Source organism: Canis lupus, chromosome 13, assembly GCF_011100685.1.
Source record: "Canis lupus familiaris isolate Mischka breed German Shepherd chromosome 13, alternate assembly UU_Cfam_GSD_1.0, whole genome shotgun sequence".
Lineage (NCBI taxonomy): Eukaryota > Metazoa > Chordata > Mammalia > Carnivora > Canidae > Canis > Canis lupus.
In genome coordinates this window covers 63,583,149-63,592,201 of record NC_049234.1, presented here as the reverse complement: position 1 = coordinate 63,592,201, position 9,053 = coordinate 63,583,149, and the positions used below count along the sequence as shown (strand labels likewise).

General features: G+C 49.0%; 1 pseudogene; it reads right to left on the bottom strand.

Moving 5' to 3' along the window:
- Positions 1–5,884: 5,884 nt before the first annotated feature.
- On the bottom strand, positions 5,885–8,805 carry LOC119876917 (annotated as a pseudogene).
- Between the last annotated feature and the right edge of the window lie 248 nt (positions 8,806–9,053).

The window sequence follows — 9,053 nt, the reverse complement described above, 5'->3', positions numbered from 1 at the left end:
ACACTCTATTTCAGTTTTCCCATTTCTTCACGCCCAACCTTGGGAACGTTTCCCTAAATAAATAAATAAATAAATAAATAAATAAATAAATAATAATAAAATAATAAATAAATCTGCCTGCCCGGCAGACTGATGACTCAGGCAGATAGGCATGGCCCAGGGTATCAGATGCTTGTCACTCAGGAGCCACTTCCATCAGAGAGTTCATAACAAGGGTGGCCCTGGCCCTTGGCTACAGATCGAATTGTTGGGAACCATTGGTTTACATAGTGCCACTTGGAAGAGAAGCTACCATATCTCATTTCTTTCTGTGTCCCCATCTCCAGTGCGGGTGTGATTCATACAAAGCATTCAACAAATGTTTGTTGAAGTAGTGCATAAGTAAGTGGTTTCAGGCCATTGTTGAATGTAACCAATGTGTTCTGAGGTTGGGACACTAGGAAATCATCCTTGAAGAACCGGCAACAACCTCGATTTCCTTTTACCTGTTCTGACCACTCGGTATTTGAGTAAAACCTTTCTGGGGACATAGGTGAACGCAGATGAGTCAGAATTTGAATTACTGTGAAAGAGTTGAGGAAGAGTATCATACCTTGGGCAGCCAGAGAAATGAGTCTGAGCCAAAATCTTTAGAAAGTTCTGAGGCCATGGTCTGCCGACATATCCAAAGAACACAAGTAGGACCTACAAATATACACAAAGCCAGAGCACCTGAACGATGTCAGGAACTAAGCAAGGGAAATAAGTCCCGGCTGACTGCCACAGATGGGACCTTCATGGAACATCTGCCTCATGATAGTTGGATGGGTCTATCTAACTAAAGGTATAAGATCTTGGCAGGAGGTGAATGGATAAGAGCTATTTACCTCATATGTTTTTTGGTTCATCTATGTGTGTAAAGCACAGTGATAGCTGTAGCAGGAGATATGAAGTTGGATAAAGTTCAGTTTCTAATAAATTGATTTCGTCTGTCTGCTTTCTTCTGCAATGGAAGGTCATTTATTTTTTGTGCTCCTGGCATGATCATAATGATGATATAATTGGTCTACAAATACTTAAAATTATTCAGTTAACACTGAGAACCACTTGATATATTAGTTTTTGTCAGGTTTTTTTCTGAGATTTATTGGTTTCTAAATGTTTTATAAATTGCTTTTCAACTCTATTTTCTTAAAATTGTTTCCTAAACTTTCTACTCACTAAATCAACCAACACATAATCACATAGGGTAACAGGAAGAAATACAGGATAGCCAAAATTGTGAAAGAATAAGAAATGAAAAAACTTTTCTTAGAAATAATCACATAAGAAATCTGTTTTGGAGATGAAAACACCCTTATGATATTATCATATTTTGGAAACCAAATTTAGGAAGTCAAAAGATGAATGTATAAACCGCAAAAGAAAATTGCATGCATAGCATAGACAGATTTCAACTAGGAAATGTCTGAATCATCATAAAACCTAGATATTGAGCATGCTGTCCACAGTATTTTCCAATATTCATTATCTCCCAATTTTGGGGCCAGAAATGTTTTGTTTTTGTTTTTGTTTTCTAGAGCCTGTCCATATACTCAGGTAATCATGGAGGCAGAGGATTTTGAGTGATACTTCTTTCAAAGGGTGGCTCTGCTGGTGTATGACACACAGAGCTGGTTTGTTGATTGACATTTCTGAAGTAGTTGAGGACGTTAAGGAAATAGGAGATCCAATTAGCTATGGTGGGAATTATGATAGAAATGAAGAAAGGATGGCTTGATTGTGTGTACTTTACATATGTGTATGTTGCACATCGACTGTATTTGCAGTCAAATCATATTTAATGAGTACGTATTGTAGCATCTCTGTGTGATGGAAGGGTGTGGATGGACAGGGGACTCTTAGCAGATTCCCTAATAGTTACAGATGTGACTCTAAAAAATCATACAAATCATCGATACAATAAATGAAGTGAATGTTTTAATGTCTGTGAATAATTTGGTGAAACTTCAGAGCCTAACAAAGTCAGGAGTGGGAAAACAGAGTCTTTAAGGTTCAACCCACTTTCCATTGACAAGATGACTTGTCCCCCAGCACCCGACTGTACCATTGCATCATGGTACTAGCTGCCTTACTGTTCCCTTCGTGTAGTTAATAAATATTTATTGAGCACCCACTCCACTAGGTATTTTTCTGGAAGTGGGAATGAAGAGAAGAGGCAAGACCCTTATTCCCTGATCTAAAGGAAGAAATAGAATAATCACAATGCAGTCTAATCATTATCCTGTTGGAGATCTATATCTGCATCTCTATCTATCTATCTATCTATCTATCTATCTATCTATCTATCTATCGAGAGAGATTGATTTATTCCCTTTACCCTCAATTGATCCCATCTTCATCCTTAGAATTATTTCAAAAAGAACACTAATTCTCCAACACAGTGGATAAATAAAGAGCTGACTGCTCCAATTCTGCTTGATGATTCCTCTGGTTTCAAGTTTTATTACCTCTCATCACAACACTTGCTAATAATAGCATAATTCCCATGGGTCTGACTTGGCAAAGACATAAATATTTCACAAGATTAAACCCAAAGTTTATTTCTTGTCCTTGTTTTCTATACTAGATAAACAGTTATGCCAGGCTCCCAATCACCAAATCTCCTGAATATTTTATAGATACTCTGGGCGATAAACATTGTGGTTTTGTTATTTGGTTCTCTTCTAGCTTTTATCATGAATGGAAAATACAGCTTGTATTTGTCACATCGAACTTTTTTCTTAACCACAGTGGCCCACCCTTAACCACGGAGGATATGTTCTAAGACCTCTGCTGGATGCCCGACTTAGTGGATGGTACTGAACCCTATATATACTATGTTTTCTCCTATACATACATAACTATGATAAAGTTTAACTTATAAATTAAGCAGGGTAAGAGATAACAACAATAACAAAATAGAACAATTGTAACAATACATTGTAATGGAAGTTATCTGAATGTAGTCTCTCAGTCTCAAAATATTGTATTGTACTCATCCTATTTCTTGTGATGATGTGAGATGATAAAATGCCTACATAATGAGGTGAAGCCGTGAATGGCATACAGTGGTGATGGAGCATTAGGCTACTATGGGCCTTCTGATGCTGTTAGAAGTAGGACCATCTGCTTTCAGAGTTTTCAGACCAAGGTTGATAGTGGGTATATAAAATCAAGGAACACAAAAGTGCAGAAAGGGGTGACTACTATAGTTATCTTCACTCAAGCTTGGAGTTGTGGTTCTGTGAAGGGAAGGTTCTAGCTTGTTGGTCATGTTCTCAATGGTTACTTGTTAGTTCAAGGATGTGGCCGCTATTTGGAAATGAAATGTACTTTGGAGGCAAAACTCCCAAAGGAAGAGAAGAAAAGTAACTTTTGCTCATTATTTTCCAATTCTGAGTCAGACCCATGCTGGGTACTGTTATAAGTGAGATTCACCCTTTCCCAGCAAACTTTGAGGTGGATTTTCCTGCTGGTTTTTCAGATGAAGAAACTAAGAAACTCAGGATACACAGAGTCAAAACTCTGTAACCCAGGATTGCCTTATTCAAGAGCCCACTATCCCTGGGCTAAATCCACCCACTCCAGGGTAAGAACTGTAAGGAAAGAAAAAATAACTATCAAACCATCAATTGAATTTACTAAATGTGTTTATGTTTTCCAAGCCCCCCCCCCCCCCGAAACCAATGTTTTCTGCCCTCGATTCAGTTTACATTAGGGACCGAATAGGGTGTGCGTGGCTGAAGCTGAGTGGGCAGTTAGTATAAGTGGAAGCCCCAAGCTGAAAAAGAGAATCTTAACAATTCAGACAAGTCTCTCTCTGGTGTTCTATCTTCCCCCTAAAGCCACTCCTTATGGGGTTTCCAAAGATTCCAACCCCAGGTCAGGCCTGCAGATGGAGATTGAAAATGGACCACTCGCAAGGAGATTTAACTCTCCAGCTGGTCCTGAGCATCCTGTCCCTACTGACGCTCCGAGTATCTTGAGAAGCACTAATTGGAGTGAAATTCCAACATGAACTTTAAAACTCAAATCTTTAATCAAAGAGCCGCAGTAATGTTTTAAAACTGTAAGTTACGATCCATTACTGGGTCATGAAATACTTCACAGGCTTGTGGCCAACATTTTCTTAAAAGTGGATAAAGTAGAATAGTCTTGAAAATAAAATATCAAAACACACTGTACCAAACAATGCTAGGTATTGAATTGTGAATTTGTTTTAGGGGTGTGTGTAAATATGTAAATACCCACGCAGCGAATACAGTGAATACACAATACCTATAAATGTGCAAGTGGATGCTTGATCACTTCAGTTTGACATTTTTTTCTCTGACCAAGAAAAAACTTATTACCCTAGGACTTGGTTTCCTGCCTGTAAAATTGGGACAGGAATGCTCCCTAACAATGAAGTAATTACTGTTTCCTTTATGGCTGTGCACAATGATCATTTATTGAAAATTAGCAGTTCACCTTATTATCAATATCAATATTAAAAAATTTTTTGAAAAAAAAATTTTTGAGTGGCAAAATTCCAGTTGTTTTAAAATTTTTCCCCTATAATTTCACTGTGTTTTCTGTTATCCATACTGAGCATGTGTTCGTTGTCTTTTATAATAAGAAAGAAACTTGGTTGGATGTATCTTTAAAACCAACTAAACCCTCAATGATCTATGCAATGAAGAGGAAACTGTTTTTACCACAAAGGCCTTCCAAGGAGACAAAAAGCAATAATTAGAAAAGTACAGAACAACTTCCACAAGCAAAATGTCTTTTGGTGGTTTTGTTTAGTTGATGAGGTCTGTGACTATGCAGTAAGTGCCTAGTTTGTGGACATTTTCTGTAGGAAAAAAAAAAGTAAGGGCCTTCAAACTTTATTACTCCATAAATGTTCCTAGAGCAGGAAGCTGTAGGAAGGTGCTGTCTGATTTGGGCTTTCCCCTGGCAGGGAAGTTTTCTCCCAATGTCATTGCTGATAAATGCGGCCACTTAAAAGAGTTCTCCTGCAATTCTGAAGGAAGGATTTGCATGGGACCAGCCTGGGTTGACTTCACAAAATTTGCTTGGGCCCTTCGAGTCAACCTAGATTACTGAATCTAACTAAGTAGGTTGTTGAGGCAGGCTGTAAAAGGAAAATAAGCAAAGAAAAAACCAGTCTTACTACCCACACTCCACTTTCAATGTTTCTTTCCCAAAGTTTATTTAAGGAACTTTTAATCCTATCACAATAGTTTGCTGCTTTTCACCAAGAGTCATTCTGCTGAATACCTTAGTCCACACTCCAGACTAGCTGGGATGCGGCCCTGACAGCAATATTGAAAGCAACAGTAATAATTATAGTCGCTAATCTTAAGCATAGACTTTGCAGAAGGACTGATGCTAAGCGTTTGGCCTGTATCTTCTGTTTAATTCCTCATGGTCACCTATGAAGTATATGCTCATACTATTCTCACTTCACAGATGAGGAGACTCAGGCACAGGGGGGGAGTAAGTGTGGCATGGCATTGGGCACCATGCTGGAACGGGTGAAAATGTCACCTTATAGGGCAAGGGAAGAAAAAAAAACTTTGCAGATGTGTCAAGGATCTTGAGATGAGAAGATTGTTATGGACTATCCAGGTGGGCCCAATGTCATCACAAAGGGTCTTGTTTTTAGAGACAAGCAGAGTATAAGTAGAAGAGTTAGAGCAGAGAGAGGAAAGGTGACAACAGAAACAGGTGGGAGTGATGTAGTTTGGAGGCGGAGGAAGAGGCCACCAGCCCAGGATGACCTCCAGAAGCTAAGAAAGACAAGGAGACAGAGCCTCCCCTAAAGCCTGCAGAAGGAATGAGCTCTGAGGACACCCTGAGTTTAGCCCTGTTAGCCTCATTTTGCACTTGTGACCTTAAGGACCGTAGGATAATATACCTGTGTTGTTTCTGCCACGGTGTTGGTGTTCCTGGCGCTCCGTTGCAGAAGCAGCAGGTAGCCACACGCCCATCTGGCAGCGCCCTCCTTTCTCCCCAAAACATAGTAGTGTCTTCCTGAAGGAAGAAGGAAAGCACCATCGTGCGCCTCTCCTGGTTTCCACAGCTGTTTAACATACAGTCTGGATTTCTGCGATGTTAAGGGATTCATGGACTGGCGGTCCACTGCAAAAAAGTGCGACTCGATGTGAGGGTATCAAGGAAAAGTCTCTTCAAGACACTTGCAGGCTTAGAGCGACGTGCCTGGTGTGTGAATGAAATGTAGTAAGAACCAGTTCTGCGGATTTGCCAAAGGCAGGATTCACTAGAGGCAATAGTGTGGGCATAGGAACCATTTTTAACATTTCACCTTGGTGAAATCTCAATGTTACCAATAAAGAGTAAAATGTTTTAATATGATTCTTTGGAGAGCATACATATATTTCTGTTAAGTAGTAGAGAATCCTAGTTTTATTTTCATTAATTCTCCTAATCCTAGAATAGAGTGTAAATCTAAAGGGGATAAAAGCAGAGTCTGATTAATTTTAAAAAGCCAGTAGCGTCTAAGTGTGATTAATATCAATGCGCAGATGTGTGTCAGTCAACGCAAAACACCAAGTGAAGCCAGTCTTTGTTAAATTAGACTTTCCTTCAAATGTATTTTTGCCTAAAATTCTGGAATTGTTTTTAAATGAAATTATGGCAAGCGGACGCTATTTCTTTGCTCTAATAAGAAACCGTTTGTACCGCAAGTCGATTTATTTTATTTATTTAGCGCTTGAAGGATAATAAAAACATCAGACGATTTCCCCACAGTTGGGTGACTGATGAGAAAACGAAAACAGAAAAGCCTCCGCGCAAAGGTACAGCATCAGGCAACTGGGAGGCTCCTCAAAAGCTTCCTGATTATTTTCCTATACAGGGGGGCGGTCGGTCCGGGCAGATTTTCCTCCCATTCTTCAGCGAGGCTCTGCCAGGGAAGGACGCGTCGTTCAGGGGATGGATTTAGGCATAGGATTAGGCACCGGGTGAAGGGAGGGTGGGGGGGGGGGTGATCAGGGGTGGGGCGGGCGGGGTGGAGGGGGGAGGAGGCGGGGGGGGGTGATCAGGGGTGGGGCGGGCGGGGTGAAGGGGGCAGGAGGCCGGGGAGTGACCAGGGGTGGGGGGGGGTGGAGGGGGGAGGAGGCGGGGGGGGTGATCAGGGGTGGGCGGGGCGGGTGGAGGGGGGAGGAGGGGGGGGGTGATCAGGGTGGGGGGCGGGGTGGGGTGAGGAGCGGGGGGGGAGGGTGGGCGGGCGGGGTGGAGGGGAGGAGGCGGGGGGGGGTGATCAGGGGGGGCGGGCGGGGTGGAGGGGGAGGAGCGGGGGGGGGGTGACCAGGGGTGGGGCGGCGGGGTGGAGGGGGCAGGAGGGGGGGGGGGGAGTGAGCAGGGGGGGGCGGGGCGTGGTGGGGGAGGGAGGCGGGGGGGGGGGGGGATCAGGGGGGGGGGGGGTGGAGGGGGGAGGGGGGGGGGGGAGCAGGGGGGGGTGGCGGGGTGGGGGGGGTGGAGGAGGCGAGAGCGGGGGTGGGGTGGGGCGATAAGGGGTGGGGAGGGCGGGTGGAGGGTGAAGGGAGGCGGGGGGGGGGGGGTGAACAGGGGTGGGGGAGGGAGGTTCTGGTGGAGGGGGCAGGAGGGCGGGGGGGGGAGTGATCAGGGTGGGGAGGGCGGGAGTTGAAGGGGGCAGGAGGGCGGGGGGGGGGGGGGGGGGGGGTTGTGATCAGGGGTGGGGCGGGCGGGGTGGAGGGGGGGAGGAGCGGGGGGGTGATGACAGGGGTGGGGCGGGCGGGTGGAGGGGGGAGGAGGCGGGGGCGGGGGTGATAGGGGTGGGGAGGGAGGGCTGGTTGGAGGCGGGAGGAGGCGGGGGGGGGGGGGGGGTGATCAGGGGGGGGAGGGCGGGGTGGAGGGGAGGAGGCGGGGGGGTGGTGATAAGGGGTGGGGGGGGGGCGGGCGGGGTGAGGGGGCAGGGGAGGCGGGGGGGGGGGGTGATCAGGGGTGGGGAGGGCGGGGTTGAAGGGGTGGCAGGAGGCGGGGGGGGGGGGGGGGTGACAGGGGTGGGGCGGGCGGGGGGAGGGGAGGCGGGGGGGGGTGGATCAGGGTGGGGCGGGGGGGGAGGGGGAGGGAGTGGGTGGGGGATCAGGGGGGGAGGGGGGGTGAAAGGGGGGGGGGGGGGGGGTGGGGGGGGGGGAGGGGTGGGGGGGGGGTGATCGGGGGGGAGGGGGGGGGAGGGGGGAAGGGGGGGGGGGGGGGGGGGGGCGGGGGGGGGGGGGGGTAGAAGGGGAGGGGGGGGGGGGGAGGGGAGGGGAGAGGGGAGGAGGGGGGGGGGGGGGGGGTTTGGCAAGGGGGTGGGGATGAGGGGGGGTGGAGGGGGGCAGGAGGCCGGAGGGGGGGAAAGGGGTGCGGGGTGGCACGCGGCGGGGTGTAGGGGCCAGGGGCGCGCAGGAGGGGGCGGGTGGGCAGCGCCAAGCCGCGAGCTCCAGGCCTCCCATCACCGGGGGGTGGGGGGGGCAGTGGCTCGAGGGCGGGTCCCCTCCAGGCCGCGGACGTGCCTGGGGGCCCCTGGGCCGCGGTCCTCTGGTTCGGGGGCCGCTGAGCGCGGAGGGCGGCGCGGCCCGGTGGCCCCGAGCTCACCTCGGGGCGCCCTGGCCCTGCCCTCCCCGGCTCTCCTGCTCACCCGCAAACCCTCCGCCCCCAGAGCAGCGCCAGGGGCCGAGGGGCCGGGCCGGGCGGGGGGCTGTGGGGCTGCCGAGCCCGGGGCCCCGCCGGCTCCCACCTCCAGGGAGGGCCCCGGGGCCGCCGGGCCATCTGGGTCTGGGGGCGCGGGAGGCCGCCGGGGGCTCGGGCGGGGCAGGTGCCAGCAGGGCGGGGGCGGGCGGGGGCGGGCGGGGCTCCCGACACTGTCCCGACACCGTCCCGGCCTGGCCTGTCTTGTCCGCCTGTCCGGGAGCTCGGGGCGGGGCCGGGACACTCCACGGAAGAGCTGGGCCCTGGCCAGCCACGACTGGGGGGCGCCGGACCTGGGAGCGGGGTCCCCGGCCACCCCCGCAACAGCG